The sequence below is a fragment of the Leptidea sinapis genome, chromosome 28, assembly GCF_905404315.1.
Source record: "Leptidea sinapis chromosome 28, ilLepSina1.1, whole genome shotgun sequence".
In the NCBI taxonomy this organism is placed as follows: Eukaryota; Metazoa; Arthropoda; class Insecta; order Lepidoptera; family Pieridae; genus Leptidea; species Leptidea sinapis.
Genome location: NC_066292.1, coordinates 3661404 through 3680681, shown reverse-complemented (window position 1 = coordinate 3680681; position 19278 = coordinate 3661404). Strand labels below are relative to the sequence as shown.

Genomic DNA, 19278 nt, shown 5'->3' with positions numbered 1-19278 from the left:
TAATGTTTTTAAATGAATTTGTCCATAATATATCATAACATCAAAAATTACTTCGTAAAATATGCACCCTGCTGTCGTAATGAAATTGTTTCACAGCAGAACTGTCAAACCGTGCGTCAATAAATTCTCTCATAGAAATTATGTATGGACACATCAAAGGAAAAACAAATTTGTTGTTTTCATTTAATTTAGCAGCATTTTCTTATTTACTCACATTTTAAACCTTCTCTGGACTTTCACAAATAATTCAAGACCAAAATTAGCCAAATCGGTCCAGCCGTTCTCGAGTTTTAGCGAGACTAACGAACAGCAATTCATTTATATATATATAGATAATCCATCTGTCACTTTTTCAAAAATTTTATAAGCAATTTAAATTACATATACGCTCTTCTTGCCTTTTATTCGGTAAGCAGCGATGGTTTTTATTCATTTTTTCTTACGCACGTCGAGGGCCCTGTCCCTGGGGGCCCTGTATCATTGATACGGCACATATGTCGGCGGCTGGTATCTGCACAAACATTTTGAAAAATGAAAACCTGAAGAAAGGTATACCTGAGAATAAACCAAAAAATTAAAAAAAATACCAATAGACATTTTGCTAATGATTGGTTTCTTCAGACGTATAACGTTTCCCGCGTTTACTTACAAGGCTGCTTCACATTCGAAATACCCCAAAATTATCACTGTATTGACAGGGTTGTCAGCGATACATAATTTTTATTTTATTTTTCTTGGTTTATTCTCAGGCCTTTAGAATTGAGATGTGGTTCGTTCCTTCATAGTGCGGTTTCAAATGAACTTTCCGTCACCAAACTGTGAATCAAGTTTCCTAAAGCGGTAAAAACCACGAGGATACGAGATGACTACGGCATGATACAACATGTGTGATTCTTCCGATGTTGCAAAATAATGTTGCAGACGGTGATTGAGTACACTTGTTTGTACTTCTTTGCCTTACAATACACCTATGTTATGCGGATGTTGGATAAGTATCCATTTCAGTCATTTTGAAAAAAAATTAACATCTCCACATCTGATGTAGCTTTCAGCGCAGTGTTTCAGAAGCTTTTATGCCAAATGACGTAATCCATATCCACTTTTCCTTGATATCGTTGACTAGTTCTAAAGATGTTGGTTATGATTGGACATGTTTGCTTTCGAACCACGCCCAGCCTAAGCACCGCCTACTAGCCTGGGCGGATTCTCGCGCTCAAGCATAAAGCTTCAGTGTGCTTTCAACAGCTGAGCTGGAAGCTCGCGCTGCGTGGAGTGCTCACTACCTAGTTGCTGCTTGTATTGTTACTGCCTGGTCTAAGGTAAGTGATTCCATAAACACGATTAATATATTGGGATGCAGTACCTTACAAACTCTTTTTTTGCATATGTCAGCCATTGTAAAATACTTTATTTGATTGAAAAGAGTGGCCGTTGAGTTTCTTGTATACTCTACTTTTCCCAAACATAATATTGTAGTAAATTCAGTAATTTAAAATAAATATTTATACTGACGATTGAAACGCGCTTAGTTTAAGCCTTATTGAATAAACTTTATTTCACTTTGACTTTAACATATTCCAATATATTTATTAAATAACATTTTTCAAACTTATTTATTTGCCTTCATAGAAGAAAATAATTTGTAAAGTTTGGTGCTCGATTGAACTTTGAAAACTCCGAAGCATTAATTAGACTCATGGCATCAGTTTCATTAGTTTTTTTTTATAAGTACTTGTATGTTAGTAAGTTATCTCTGTTTTTTTTTAATAATACCTTACAAAAGCTTTATTTATGTAAGTCATCGCAATAAAAAGTTAGTAAAAGTAAAATGATCTACGTGACAAACAATACATTTATAAAGTTATTTGGATATAAAGTAGAGAAATTAATTATTTTATAAAGATTACGATTATTTAAGAAAGACTTATTGACGTCATAGAAACTTTATATATATTTTTAATGTTACTTAGATAAGAAAGTTCTTTCTTTAATTTTCCAAATTCAAATATTTTTATTCAAAATACGACATGAAATCACTTTTTTAACATCAAAATTTATGCCTCAGCCCTGAGAAGAACGGGCGTAACATTCTCACCGGGCTTTTCCTTTTTAGGGTTCCGTAGCAAATGGCAAAACCGGAACCCTTATGGATTCATCATGTCTGTCTGTCTGCCCTTCCGTTTGTCACAGCCACGTTTTATCGAAACTATAAGAACAATACTGTTGAAACTTGGTACGTAGATATGTATTCTGTGAACTGCATTAAGATTTTCACTCTATATTATACTATACTTAGAACTGATACTCAAATTTTTTTTCATCAAACCCATACGTGTGTTTGGATCTGGGATCATCTATGGATAGGTCTACAAAAGGTAGAGGTTTCTACAACATTTTTTTTCTAAACTGAATAGTTTGCGCGAGAGACGCATTCAAAGTGGTAAAATGTGTCCCCCCTGTAACTTCTAAAATAAGTGACGGATAAAACTAAAAATTATATGTGATGTAGGTATTACCATGCAAACTTCCATGTGGAAATTAAACAATATAGAGCAGAAAGACGATTTTTGACCTGAGAGCTGAACTACATATACCAAAATTTACGACCCATGCGCACGATTGGAAAGAGCGCTCAGACGGAACCCGAGAGGTCGCGGGTTCGAGACCCGCATCGCACATTTTTCTTTTTAATTTTTATTCGACAAGCACAAACAGCTCTGCAGCGCACAAGTTACTGAAATACAATTACCTAACAGTAGCAATACTTCTAGATCATTTACGGCTGTTTTCAATAATGTACCTATCTCTGTTATGTTACCGTTACTGTCTGTCACCGTTTAATGACAAGATCGTATCTATCCATAGTTATGTATAATGTAGTTATAGTCCAATGCTTTATGTCGATAGGTTATTGAAATGCAAGTAAGCGTGAAAGGATGGATTTGTCTACCTCTCGTAATTAAAGATAGATAGGTTATTGAAAACGGCCGTTAATATACTTCTATCTAATGTTTTTAGAACCCTATGTCGCTATCTATCTGACAGTAAAGTAATGTGTGGACCCCACATCAGTTCTATTGTCATAATATAGTAATGTACTTATATTATCTATATTTAGGTATTTCCCAATCCTTACCTAACCTAGCCCCCTTTTGTATAATGCCTATTTAATCGACATAGGAAGCTGCTTTACTCACAGCCAACATTTATAATATTTGCAGACGACAAAATAATCTTCCTCAGAATACGTGACAAGTTGATGACTGTCACAAGTTGGAAACAGACCTGAATGCATTGTCTGAGTATTATAGTAATAATAGGATTGTCGTTAACGTTAAAAAATGCCACCACAAAACATTGACAAGTAAAGGAAATAGCCAATACTTTTCGACTACAAGTCGCGACTCAAGTCAAATTCATCAAACGCGTAACTCGTAATTTCAGTAACATAGAGTGCATAAAAACTCTGTATTTCAGTTATGTTCTCAAATCTCAGTGCACTTGAGCATGCAAGTAACATCTGGTCACCTCACTATATCATACACACACAAAGGATTGAATCCATACAAAAACAATTCCTAAAGTATCTAGCTTTCAAAGTTCAAACAATTTAAAAACTTTTCATGCTATGAAGAAGTTTGTAAGCACTACGAAATTGACACTTTAGAGAATCGAAGAAAGCTAAGCGATATGCTGCTATTGCAAGCAAATCAATCCTAAATGATAAAATTAATTGTCCCTCCTTATTAGCAAGCTTTTCATTGAACGTCCCATCATTTAGAACTCGACACACGGACCTTCTGGCTAAACCTAAAGCTATGGCCATACCAACTACACGCAAATCTCTGTTCTGCAACGTCTGGCTCTCACATACAAAAAAGATATTATAATTTAGATATGTTTCACTTGTCCAAAGTACTTAAAAAAAGAAATAAGACATATACATCTACTGCAATGATTATCTATACACAAACACACACACACATTCTGCATACACTCTCAAATACACTACACACACCTGTCACCTTGTTAAGTTTATATTCTAAGTATATAGTAATTGTAAATAAGTTACCTTGTTCTGGCTTGTTAAATAGTATAATAATAATATAATATTGACACACTTTTACACAAATTATCTTGCCCCAAACCCAAATCATAAACTGTTACTTCTTTTTAACTTGTTAATTCTTTTTTTACTGGAAAGGATATACTTCAAAGATAGTTTGGTGAGAGTTTGGTTAGATCCTGATTATGGAATCCATGACAAAGTAACGGAACTCTTCAATTCTTAGGAGCAAGTTAACGATACTCGGCCTAATCTTTTTTATGCTATTCGGATATTTAAGTCTTCTACATAGTTATGGTCAAGTAATTGTCGTAGTTGAATATGATGATCAATCAATCAATCAACTCCTTAACGATAAGGGAGGGTAAGGGAGGCAGAATTTCTAACTGTCTGTAATCAAATTGCAAAGCACTTACGTCCATTGCTGCATTGAAAAATTTAGTATATCTACACATATTTTGACAAATTGTTAATAAGTGCACTTCAAATTCACAAAAAATCATAAAATTAAAAAAAAAACAACCGACTTCAAAAACACTATTCCAAAACAATAGATATAATGTGCACTAAAAAGTATAAAAATAATTGCGTAATTGTATACAATCTAATTAATAAATCAAATTCAAGATACGATTATTGTACTTTTTGGATTCGGTGTCATCTTGGATAGCACTTGTTACTACATGCCGAGTTATGGGTGAGATGTGCTTGAGTAGTGAGGAGGCGAGAGGCGAAATCGGGTCGCGGCGGAAGGACACCGATTCCAATAGTAACAATAATCGTAACTAAAATTAGATTAATTAATTAGATTGTATAAAAATACGCAATTATTTTTATAGTTATTAGTGCACATTATATCTATTGTTTTGGAATAGTGTTTTTGAAGTTGATTGTTTTTTTTTGTTATTTTTTTTTTTGTTTTATACCTATAGAGGTCAGTTTTGGCCAAATTTTTCCTCTTTTACATTATATTTATATTGTATATAAATTTTGACGATGTAGATAACATGAAAATAAATACATCCGTTAATTGTATTTTTTATACAATAACAATGGTTACTTAACAATAGGTAACAATTTAAAAGTGAAATAAATAATAAAAGGTAAATACTTAACTAAATTGATTAAAACACTTTTCTTTCACTATTTACAAAGCATTTTTTTTATATAAGAGGGGTCGAATGGGTAAGAGGGGTAATGGGGCATGGTGAGGAGCTGAGCATCCACAACACAAGGGGTCAAGAGATACCTTGCCGGACTTTAAGTTGGGAGTATGAGCTAAGGTTCAAATTCCCTAAGTCGAATCAGTTTGGGAAAACAGCGCCCGGTAATTGATTCCACAAAGCAGCTGTACGAGGCAAAAAATTATATATAAATAATTATTACAGGCAAGAAATAATACTTAAAGCCAGGAAGTAGTTATCGCTTGATAATTAAAAAGATAGGTTTCAAAATTTGTGCCAGTACACTGAATTAATAACTATTGTAGTATTGAAAAGAAATGGAGTTCATCTTCTTCTTTAAGTATGTGCTTCTCCACTAAATAGAGGTTGGCTGGCTCATCGAACTTTAACCTTCCTTGTACCAAACGATACATTCAGTCAATATTATATGTATATTATGTTCACCAACGGATGTTTCGAAGCCATGACTTTTTTTCTATGTCCGACGCGTTTGCCTTCAGTTTTGCCTCTCATTATAAGTTTCAGAAGGACGTAAAGTCATCTCACTGTGATTTGCAACCTTTCTCCGTTTGACAGTCTGCAATAGTTCACGGTTTTGTGCCTTTCTGAGCCCAGCTGATGCGTAGCATTTTCAAGTAGCATCACTTTTCAAAACCTTCTTCTTTTTTTTTATGAAAATAAGGCACAAGACGAGCAGGACGTTCAGCTGATGGTAATTGATACGCCCTGCCCATTACAATGCAGTGCCGCTCAGGATTCTTGAAACCCTCAAAAATTCTGAGCGGCACTACAACTGCGCTCGTCACCTTGAGACAAGATGTTAAGTCTCATTTGCCCAGTAATTTCACTAGCTACGGCGCCCTTCAGACCGAAACACAGTAATGCTTACACATTACTGCTTCACGGCAGAAATAGGCGCCGTTGTGGTACCCATAATCTAGCCGGCATCCTGTGCAACGGAGCCTCCCACTGGTAAGTAACCTTCTATAAACTTCTTTGTGTTTTCAGAGTTCAGATTTCGCGTCCGTACAATAAGTACTACAGGCCAGTAGGCCGATTCACATATATTCTAACGATCCAAAAATCGTTGTAGTTCAGAAGTCGTCCTATTGAAACTTGGTTCAAAATTGGTATTCACGTACTGATTCGATAGGACGACAACTCAATAGGACTGAAACTCAGCGACTTATCGACGACTTGCGATAGGACATTGCCAGTCTAATTCTACTATTCCTTTATTTTCTACCTTATTCTTTTAAATATGTTTATTATGATATCAGAGTCTTTTGCTGAGTTATTAGTACTCAACCTAACAATATTTGAAGCCGTAGAGTAGTAAAAAGGTAAGGTATAATTATTTTTATACAGAAATTAATAGGCTGAAAATGAAAAGTCGTACCCAAATGGTTGTAATAAAAAAAAAACGCCGTAGGTACATCAAAGTCAAACTGGAGTTTCGCCCAAGTGTAGGTAGGTAACTCTTTCTCGTCTCGTTTTGTTCGATTAAACAAAATGAGCTCGAAGAAGATTGTAATACTTATTGAGCTATATTAGTTTTTTCATAAAAGCTGTAATGAGTACTAAAGTAGTAATATTTAATAAATAATTAAGTAGGTATTTAATTAGTCCAATAACATAGGTAAGGGTAAATAAATACCTTCTCTTTATTTTATCTCTTCCATCCTGAGTAAGAGGAAAATAAATATGTTTTTTGAATAACTCAACATCATTGAGTGCTTTAGTCACCTGTGGCACTGCTCTAGACACTGTAGGTCAAGATACCTACCTACTGAGTTGAAATTACTCTGACCAACAATGGTTTGGTAAGATCCTGTAGCATAAAATGCTGGTGCTATTAATACCTATAATGTAAATGATTGTACATGATTTTATAGTAAATATCTAGTCAGATAAATAGGTAGGTACCTACCTACTAAGATCTTTCTTGGTAACTACCAACCTAAATAGGAAACTAAGTATAGTAGGTATTACGCTCTCATGGAATTAGAGGTACGAGGTCTTCAATAAGACCAAGGACTAAACCTTGATATAACCTTGGTAAAGCGAAATGTTTTCACGAACTCCGTATCTGTCATTTCGAAAGTAAAATATTTGCAGATCCTTATATTATTTCGGCGTCGACGTTCTCTTCGCCGGTCTTCCCTTTCAGAAAGATCCAAACATAGCCAAGACAAGCTGATATTCATGTTTATGAAAAAACTTTCAACAGCCAACAACTGCAAATTACTAACTTCAGTTCAACGACTTCTCAGACGTTCGATTTGACATTAAATCGTTGGTAACCGATTGTAAAAAGGTAGCAGAATACCACTGACACAACGATTGAAGTCCGTCTAGCTGACGTGAATACGCTTTAGCGATTTTTGGATAGGATCGTTTCTCGAACGTGCGATTTAAATCACGTGAATACGAATCGTAGGTGAACGACTGATGTCGCTGCGATATCGCTCATGTAAAATTACGTGAATCGGGCCGCAGATTTGTCTAAGTATATTATATTATATTATATAACGAATATGTATGTATATTTAAGTATATAAAGAATACTTTCTGTATTCTTTTTAGGGTCGATACTTACTATTCCATTCCCATTTTTCACCCAAACACAAAGGAATTTCTACATCCACACCCAGTCTAGCTCTAGACCCAATCCTGCAACTTCTAAAACCTACCAGAAATTTACTTTTAGACATGTTCATTGTATTCATATTCTGTTGGAACCCATCAGTTTTACTTACTATAACTTGTAATAAAATAATAGCAATAACGATATTAAAGTTAGTGAAACAATGAGGATAAGCTTAGGTAGGTATCTTTTGCGTAAAGCTTTTGCTTTTGCGAAAAAGATTTTACCCGCGTGGGTAAAATCTTTTTTTACTCTGTGAACACTAATGGCGTCCGGACTTTGCCAAAGAGCTGTGAAAAAGGGAGGGAAATGCACAATTAAATTATTAAGTGACGAAGTGACAACTGGCGGGGTTTTATACTCGCTATATGAAGCACTGAAGGGGCTTTAGCGCAATTTTTAATACTTCTTAAAAGGTTCATAAAAGCGAAAGTCTAATTAATATTTGTACCCACTATTTATACATTATGTCGTAGGTATATTGTCAAAGACGTGATATTATAATTTCACTAGTGGTAATATAATTTAAATATAGATTTTAAATCGACTTCATTTCATACAATTTAGCGGCCTGGTTTAAGTGACATTAATTGAGACGTCGAGCTTTCCGATTGGTCAATTTTTTTCATACGCAATTTGTAAAACAATAATAGAAAACATTGGAGCATGAATGCAATTATGTCCCTCTGAAGTTATCGACGATATACCAGTGATCAAGGGCCGATTCGGTTCTGGCACTCGCCGGCCGCTGCCGCGGCATGCTACGCTCGACTCATGCGTTGTGAATAACAGTGTAAATTTGTTTTTGGGACCTACTAGTGTAGAAAGGCCGATTCACTTGAATAACAATTGATGATTACACAAATTTTCTTTGTCTTACAATATCACTACAATGTACCCGTGACATTACAATGTCACTAAAACCAGGCCGTTTATTTGTAAGAAATGAAGTCGATTGACAATCAAAGTAGTGAAATATCACGGCTTTGACAATATACCTGCGACAAAATATAATCTTTCTTTACAAAAAAACATTTTAATTGTAAACATAATAAAATAGATGTAGATAATAGTAATGTAACATTAGGCCGTAACGTGCTATAACTTGCATTGTCAAAGATATTACCTATAAGGCTATAAGCACACGTGATTGATACATTACCGCAATTGTGTTATATACATACTTAATATATTAGGTAGTTGTGTGTGACAGTTGGTATGCTAATTATGTTGTCTTGGTATCTCGTAGCAAGTTATAATATGTATGTGGACGAAACATTATTAATTTCTTCGCAGAATACTTTTTAACAGAAACAAAGATTTTAGTGCACATATAGGTACATTACACGCGGGCTTCTTTAAATATTGCATATTTAAATACATTTATTTTTAAATGAAAGATAAATAACACTTCCATTAACAATAACGTTCGTTCTCATACGAATAAAATCCGTTTTTTTCACAGGAGCCGCTATACGATAATCATTCCGACCAATGTCCCCGCCACATTCACCATTTATCCATGAACACATGCCTACACACAGACGTCCAGTATAGATTATTTATAACGTTATTATTTACTATATTTTACAAAAGAATAATTGTTATTGATATATCTTTTATGTACCTCACAGTTAATTTCACTTGATATAATTACACTCATATTAACCTCTAAGTGTGATATAAATATAACTTTTACTGTTTTTAGAAAACTGATTTTTTTGACAGAGTAGAGCACTTCCTCAACCCTTCGCCTATGAGGCATGCAATAGGTTGAACTGTTGACTCTTACCACGGAGCCCGCAGTTCGATTCTTGCTTGACACGTACGTGTTTTCTGTTAAAGTATTCATATGTACGGTTATTCGAAGCTTTATTAGGTCGGTAACGCTCTTGTGATTCGTCTGGTGTTATGAGCGAGTATGGGCTGCGGCTGCTATGTAGGTGATCACCTACCATCAAGTACCCCTATGCTCGTTTGTCCTCCTCTCCCATAAAAAAGACAATCTCATAGCTGTAATGGTGAAATGAGTATTGTATTGTTTTTCGATTTCAAGCGTGGGACATTCCATTACGCTATGGGTGTCCATGTTGTTATAGTTATTTATGCAACTGTTGCGTAATAAGGGGTATTAAAACACGAATGTGGGTTTATCACACGAGGCGAAGCCGAGTGTTATAATAGTATCACATGAGTGTTATAATGCCTAATTATCAACAGTTGCATACAAGACTTTATCTACACCCATAATATGAATCCTCTAAAAGATTCTGAAACAGTTCGCTTACGTTCGCAACATTAAGACAGCCAGTCCTAGTAGTACCTAACCTAATATCATCCATTATTGATTATATACAAATAAACTAAGTATTCATGAAATAATTATTAATTTTAGTAGTAATTTACATTGTAGCTTTTAAAATATCTGGCGTTGTGCTGTCAAAACTTGAAATTTGAATCGCTCATTTTTTGTAAACAAAACTTTAAAAATACCGAAGAAAAATGGCGGGGATTTGAATAACTACTACTACTTTTTTTTACTTTTACTTTTTTCGGCACGCGACGTTCTGGTAGTATGGAACGCGCGTAAACGAAAATGTTCTTTTTTTGAAATTCATACAGGTACCACGCATCGAGCAATAAAAATGTGGCTGTCTGTTGAAACTCTTAGCCCATAAAGGGATTGGAAAAAAAACAAAGGAGTGTTGTTATGAAATTCAGTACAACATTACAACACTCGTTTGGATCATGTAATGGTTATTAGGACATTGGGTGTTTTAATGCTGGCAATAAGCTAACTGTTTCATAATCTTTAATAGAGGATTTAAAGCATAGGTGTAGATAAAGATTGTTAATGTACCTACTTAGTCTGGCCATAAATACTGTTACAATTAAAAATAAACTAAATATTACATTTCAATTTGGAATCTGTCTTTTTAATATTATTTTTCATTTAGTTTTCTCATTTTAGCGCCAATACATTGTACAATATTTTGCGCTATTAAAATGGAGTGGGGTGATAAAGAGAACTGAATCGCTGTGATTGCATTAAACAAAGCAGGTATGTAGCCAAATGCAATTTTAAAAACTCTCCATACGCTTGGTATTAGTAAAATGTTTGTGTAACATTAATAAGTACAATGAGAACTCCTCTGTTTGTGACAGAAAAAGATCTGGCCGTCCACGTAGTGTTCGTACAAAAAAACGTGGTCAAAGCAGTAAAGGAAAGAATTCGAAGAAATCCTGTCCGAAAGCAAAAGATTTTATCTCGGGAGATGAAGATAGCACTTAGAACCATGTCGCGTATTTTTAAAGATGACTTAGGACTTGCAGCCTATAAACTGGTGATTTCTTAACTGTTTATTTAAAAAAGAATAGGGTGGCAAAATCAAAACAACTACTGAAGCGGTACGCAAAGGGAGGTCACAGAAAAAATTATTTACGGATGAGATTTTTTTTACAATCGAGCATCATTTTAACAAATAAAATGACCATATTTATACTCAAAACTCTAAGGAAGCTTCCCAATTGGTCGACAGAGTGCAACGTGGGCACTATCCGACTTCAGTGATGGTTTGGTGGGGTATTAGCTATGTAGGAGTGACTGAGCCATACTTTTGTAAAAGAGGTATCAAGATACCATTCTTGAGAAGGTAGTGAAGCCCCTTAACAACACCATGTTCAATAATTAAGAATGGTCCTTCCAGCAAGACTCGGCGCCGCATCATAAAGCTCGGTCTACGCAGTATTGGTTGGAAACGAACGTTTCGGACTTCATCAGAGCTGAAGACTGGCTGTCGTCTAGTCCTGATCTTATTCCGCTGGATTATGATTTATGATCAGTTTTAGAGAGCACGGCTTGCTCTAAACACCATGATAATTTGGAGTCCCTAAAACAATTCGTACGATTGGCAGTGAAGAATTTTCCCATGGAAAGAGTGCGAGCTTCTATTGATAACTGGCCTCAACATTTAAAAGACTGTATTGCACCCACTGGAGACCACTTCGAATAAGCTTTTTATATTTTAAATGTTTTATTTTTATGTATTAAACTAACCCACTGTAAAAGTAATAAATGTTATTTGCAATAGACAATTTTTGTTCTTTGTTTCAGTATTTATGGCAAGACTGGGTATACTACGGTATAGCTAAAAACTATCTCAATCTCATCAGCTTTTGAACATAAAAAATTATCAAAATCGTTAATTAATTTACGAGTTGTAATGACTCAGACAGACACACGGACACTAAACTTATAAAAGCGTAGGGTGTTTGGATTACAAGTTCTGCTTTCCGAGAAGAAGGTAAAAACTGGGAGAACGTCAATCACAGAAACAATTTTAATTCAAGCTTTTGACATATAAAAATAGACACATAACACAATTTATTTTTGAAATAGTGTAGATTAAATTAATACGTATCGTCTATAGAAATATGTGTAAAGGCAACTCCAAAATAAAAAGAAAACACAAAAATGTGTTTACTTTTCTGTGTGGTAGATGTGGTTGCAAAAAATATCGTTTTAGAAAAAAAGGATCGAGCTATTACTCGTGTTTAAGGGTTAGAGAGTGGTGGTTGAAAAAGGTTTGAAATTTAATTTATTTCAATTTGATGGGAAATATCGTTCCGTCAAATCAAGACCAGTCTTCAATACAAAATTCTCCTTGTTAAAAATGACATGAGGTGATGGGCGTCCGCGTCGGTACAATATGCAAATGCCACCAAATGCTAATTTCCGTGAGAGAGCTCGTCAAACTTTTTAATCTCATGTGACGTCAGAGCCTCCCCTCCCGGAGCCTCCCCGAGCCTCACCGCTTGTCAGGGGGATGATTGAAAGCAACTCATTTGTATTTTTATTACTTTTTAATTTTCCTCCAATTTCACCGAGTGGCTGTGTTTGCGTAGTCTTCTTTCATATTGTCTTCTTTTTGCCCTTCATTTTTTAGAGTTCCGCGTATCCTATTTACCTATTACCAATATATACTATTTACCAATATTCACAAAATTTTACTAGTCATATATAATTAATATATTTTCTTTGATAAATGAAAACCATCCACATACTCAGACGAAGAGCGTTCAGTCAGTTCAGTATAACGTGAGAACGACTAAATTTCCTTCAATCAAATTTGGATACAGAAAGAAACAATAAGAATATTTTTTTTTTATAAATGGAAGTATTTTCAGTTTGTTTGATTTAAAAAATGCATAAAATTAAATTAGATGTTGGTTTATAGGAATATCCATTTTCTAAACTTAAAATTTCTTTCTTAAAAACTATCTAACATAACATCTTGCACACCTCCTGCACTATAGCAGCATCAGTCATCTTCGAATCTCTGTCACTTTATAATCTTTCAACCTTAGAAATCAACCAACCAAACAAATCACTGGGGGCTAGATCGGGTGAATTCAGATGATACTCAAGTATTTCGATGCGATTACTAATTATGACAGTAATCACGACTATCATGTATACCAAGAATCCTTACACAAACATTGAAGTAAAGCTCTGAAGGTTGATGCATCGAATATACGATAATTTATATTTTTACAGTTTATTCTTTATTAATTTTTATGAAATATTTGATATTTAAAACGGATTTATCTTTGTACACGACTCATATATTGGATGCAGCACCTTACAAACATATTTGTGTTGTATATTATTGTTGTTGTAGACTGAAGAGAGTGGCCGTTGAATTTCTTGTATGTTCATCTCACGAGCTCTAACTTTTCCGAACATAATATGGTAAATTCAGTTATTTAAAATAAATATATATAATGACGATTCAAAAGTGCTTCAATAAAGTTTATTTGACTTTGACTTTATTTCGATGCCAGTTCGATCTCGAACTGCAGCCATATCAACGGCAGATCAACAATACAGATGTAACTAAACAAGTTTTGCTTGTTTACTCGCTGTTTCTCACGAATTTTGTAATTTTTTTTTTTATTTATTCTGTATTTGAAGAGCTAGTAATAATAGGTCGAGATATTCAGTCATGAATTGGGTGGTGGAAACCAAGCGCGCGGTAAGTTTTTTATCCCTAAGCATACGTATAAAATGATATGCATAATGCCAATCGAAATCAATGTTTCTTCAGCTATGAAACCAAAACACAAATTTGTGAAAATTAAATAAACTAATATTACTTGTGCATTTGACATTGTGGTAACTGATATCGCTCACAGATGCGTGTAACACAACCCAGCCACGATCTGATACGCTGACATTATTGTCCTCTACGTAAGTTGATGTGCTCTTGGGGTAGCCTTTCATCTAAACAATCGAATATCGTTATATTTTCTAAATTAATGCACTGTGGAATGAAATAAACGCATACAAATGCTCGCTAAATATATTTCGAGGAGAGCGCCTAGAATACTTTTTTCAGAGTCACAATAGAGTGTAGTTGTCATAGCTAAGATTTTTACAATGACCCACTAACGTTTCGTTAAAAAATATTCATTCAACTTACTGAATGTAACGTTTGTAGGAAATTGTCGGACCCATTAAGAGAATATACCCTCAGAACAGGTAAAAAAGATCTCATAAAACTGTTCTGTGAATATGCCCATAGGTCACTTTTCAACCATCGAATACTTAATTTTTAAATTTTTAAACGAAACCATACTTAGGGATCCAAGGATTTACTTAAGTCTACGTATATACGTCTAGATAGAGTCTCTTGCTGTTAGACAACCGATAAAAACAAGCAGTTAAGTGTGCGTGATAAGTGATAACCTACGTCTTACACTCGCGATTTGTATGACTCTTTGTGTAAGTGTGCTTGCTCAAAATAGAGGTTAACTTAAAACTCAATTTTATTCGACGTTTTCAAAGCTATCATAGTCTATCTGGATGTATAAACGATCGAAGGTAATTTATATAATTCATTGAAATAATAATAATTTGTCTCCGATCTCCGATATGTTTCAATTGGCTTATGGTTGCTTAAAACAAAATCTAATAAGTTTGTCCAAACTCCGGTCAATTGTCGTAATTCGTGTTAGCAAACACTTTTACAAGTTAATAATTTTTTACGAGGTTCGGCACTTTTGCTTTAGGGAAAAGCACTAAACTTGCATTATCGTTATACTAAGGAGATTTCAATATGACATGGAGCGGTTTGCATTAAAATATTTTGTATGAAAAATTTGCGATACTATAAACAGCCATCGCCCCATAGACCAAGTATAGTAACCCGTACAATATGTTTGAGGGTAGTAACGTAGTAGTAAGAGAGTAGCAACAGCACAAAGTCAAATGGAATTCAGCCAAAAATATCCCTTCTCTTTCAACCGCCTTTGTTCGTTATAAAGAATATTCTATAATAGTGAATAAATCGTAAGAATTATGATGAAAGTTTTATGCTAATACCAGTTAACTAAATACAAAGTGCGCATTTATTGTAATCTTTTGAAGTGAAAACATCTTTTGGTGGGGTGGCCATTACCAAAAACACTTAACTTAAATTTCGTGCAGAATAAAATATTTCCTGAGTAAAAAAATATACACGTAATTGTTCAAGTTTTCTCTTCAATTGGCACTACCGGATTGCCACTTTTTTTTTCTTTGCGGAGGGGTATAATAGGCTAAACTGCATTTGATTTTTTTATTATTAAATTTTAATGTTATTATAATTAAGTACTTGAATTTGTAAACGAAATGTTATTATTACCCCCAATGATCCTTTAAGTATGATATCATTGATAACCCCTAAAATAACTGAAGTTTTGGAAACATGTCCGAAGTAGGTGCGTGGCATTACTTAGCAAACAAACAACCGACAGAGGTGTTGACACATCTTGACATTTGCGGTACAATATATTGGATGCTCGTTGACTCGCCACAATACTGTCGCGAGCTGCCACCGAGCGAGACTAATGGCTGAACTGGATGACATTCCCAACCCACAATTCGCGAATATTTTATTTGACATACCCTACTTCCTCATGGAAATTGTTTCTTGCTTTTCTTATTCTCCGATTTAGTATCACTTTTGAAATGGGAAGTACCTATTGGATACAAATATTATCATTATATAATGTCGCCTACCTATCGCGTTACTATCTGTATATTGTAAGTTTTTATTTTCTAACGCTTTAGTTCTATTGAAGATTGGTTAGTTAGTTGAAGATGCTGCTTTGTCTCTATTATATTGCTACAATTTTCTCTCAGGGACGTATGTCGTGTGTGTCGGTTCTTCAGTAGAGAGATGATAGAGTTTCAACGAGCCTATTTCATAATAATGTTGCCTACCTTTAGGATCTATCAGCCGAGATCTCCAATGTGTATTTGGTGGTCCACATGTTATGTAAGCATGTTTTGAGTCTTATTATTGTTTTTCTTATTCAAGTTATTGTTTTTGTCTCAAGATCAGCAGTATCTAAAGTACATTGAGGTAAAAAGACTTTATATCTTGTGATATCTTTATATATGTCTGTCTGAGGTCGATATTTTTATAATATCCTTATAATATTGTACTGTCATCAGTCCTTGATAAGTATGCAAATTTTCAATTTAATCAATTAAAGAAACGTTACGTACAATCAGTTGAATAATGATAATTTTAGTATAAAAACACCTTTCCTTCAATTATTGAGAATGGCAGAAAAATCGTTAAATCAATTTCATGCATGTTACAAAACTTACCGAGAATATTTTATAGTCAAAAATCGATATTGTTAACAACTTTAATAACTGTTATAGTTGTACCGTGCCACACTGTTCCATCGTCCCCCATGTCAAAGTGCCACTAATGTGAGGTTACGTACTAATATCGTTACGCAACAGGGTGATTCCCCTCAATTTTTAGAGGTTTTGCCCTCGCCACTAATTTTATTCGATAAATGAATGTCGGCACACACGTATAGTGATTATACCGTTGTCGTGTCAAATTGCTAACGATATTATGTGAACGTTATTATCGCTTCATTACTGAATTTGGGATTTGCGTCTACACTATACTATTCTACTCATAAACAGTTCTAATTCTCTCACAATCGAGGTGAATATTATTATAACTGCACAATTATGCTGTGTTTGTATGTATTTTATGTACTTGTGTTATGTTTATGGGCATGATTGATATGTGCACAAATGGCACAATATCTATAATTGTGTATATTGCTTACTTCATACGTAAACTTATTCAAAAAACAACAAATAATTCCATAGCTTATGGTGAATATATATATATATATATAAAATATATAGCTTTAACAGCAAACGAAGCTCAATAACGATAAAAATTAGGGACAATAATAATTATAGGCAGTAGTCGGTCTCACTTGGAAACCATATAAAATAGAAACAATGCTCCCCAAACAATTAAAATCACACCCATTCCATGTGATCTATTTCACTGTTAAGTGCTCTAAAAGTTAATTTTTCTGTGATTTATCTTTGATTAATATATTTTACCTTCTAATTTTTATATTCGAACGACAATGGATATAATTTCAACGCTCACTCTAATCAGACATTTATGGTACTTGTCAAGATGTGTAGGTACCCAATATACCTACACTATTTTACAAAAAACACGGCACCTAGGTAAATAACCTGTTTCACTGGCAGCTTCAGATTATTTGATAATTCTATGTAGCTTGTATCGTCATAATACTTTAAATGAATACGCAAAAAGTAGTTTCTGTCAATTTCGTCATTCCATTTCATCAAATCAAAGATTCCCGCCACGATACGAAATTAACTGCAAAGAAGATGTAAATACCACGTAATAAGAGGTGGGACTGCCTAAGAAAAAAATGAAACTTTGTTTAGTATGAAACGTGCAGTCATTTGACATATTATATTTGAAATAGTAGTACAGTATCGCGATTGGCCACGGAGTACAATCCGGCTAATGTTGAAAGCGAACAGTTGCTTAAAACGTAGCGGATTTCGGCTCTCTCCTTTTTTTACAAGATTATAGCCGTCACCTGTCAATCTGTCAATGACTGCACGTTTCATACAGTCGAGTAAATCGCTTTTTTCTTAGAGAGTTTCGCTTGGCTGATTAACTGCAATTTTTCTTAAGATCCGACTTAATTTTAATTTAGAATCAACTTTTTAATGCACCACAACACTTCATAAATGTGCCAGTAATATTCTCAAACGATTTACACCTCTGTAGGTAATATTTTCTAAAGACCGCAATGACATAATAAATCTCTAGAAATAATAATAAACCGCATCTAAAATATTACGAATATTTTACTACCACAGCAGTCAACTACAGCGGTGTACGGTAACTTGATAAAATAGCAAATACAAACAGAACTTAAGTATATCCTTTAATCAAAGGTACCGATGTTTTAAAGCAAATTAACTTTCAAAGTAAAACTCATCCCCTTCAAAATGGCTAACAAACGACAAATTACGAAGAAGCTGTGCTAAAACAATCGGCAATAATGAAACAGATCCGACGAAAGTTGACGGACATTAATTAATAATTAGCATCGACGTTGCCGTGAGTCGCTTCAATACCGCTCCGGAACTGTCTTAACAAATAAAATGAGAATTAAGTGCTCAGCCCGACAGGTGGTGTTCTATGGTTACGTCAGTTTAGGACCAGGGGGGTGGTTTTACGTCAAACAACTTATGAAAAGCTTTGCATAAATCCACGAACAAGACTGATATTGGTGTAGAGTATAAATACTGTCAATAATACTAATTTAAGAATAAAATGAAATAATCTATTTCAGGAAAGTAGCTAGTAAAAATATATATAAACATATAGACATTACGACTGCAGGTGATGCAATGTGGAAGATTAGATCACGTTTAAATAGGCAGTCTACGCATCCGCGGCTATTTAATATCAAAAAACACAAACAAGGAAGTACAAATTATAAAATTACTACTAAAAATGCCCATCCGTCCCCTTGAAGAGCAATCCGATCTAAATTTAAAATGACACCGCCATGGCCGCCATTTTGCCGCCATATTGTTTTTCTCAGATTAACGCCAAGCCGTCTCAGGGTGGAAAGAATAGGGCTAATTAATCAAAAGTCGCCATCCTGATTTCCATAGAGATACCTCCCGCGAAGTTTAGTGCTAATGGTTTCTTTTGTGACGCAACAATCAGCGGATTGAATTTTTGTTTGGGCGCATTTAGGTTTTATTAAACATCTCCCGTCGTGTATAATCCCTTCGAGATTATGTTTGCCTGGTTGTCGAAGCGCTTTTTGTCCTTTTTCAAAGTTTGAATGAACGGATTATGGAGATTTTATACTGTTTGGTATTGATGGTTAGAACGTTGCTGTATGTTGAAAATGTTATGCGATAGGAATATTGGTTTTTTTCATTTGTATTGTATCACGTTTAGGTCTAATTTGGGTTCCCTTGTGTATTAGGTACCCAAAAGGGTCAA

At 34.4% G+C, this 19278-nt stretch overlaps 1 protein-coding gene across 1 annotated transcript in view; it reads left to right on the top strand.

The window, feature by feature from the left end:
- The first annotated feature begins 1036 nt into the window (after nucleotides 1-1036).
- The window catches only part of LOC126973113 (uncharacterized), a 56941-nt gene continuing 38699 nt past the window's right edge, over nucleotides 1037-19278 (top strand). Inside the window, exon 1 of the mRNA XM_050820256.1 lies at nucleotides 1037-1319. The gene's annotated coding sequence lies outside the window, so the exon portion shown is untranslated. The remainder of the gene's footprint in view (nucleotides 1320-19278) is intronic.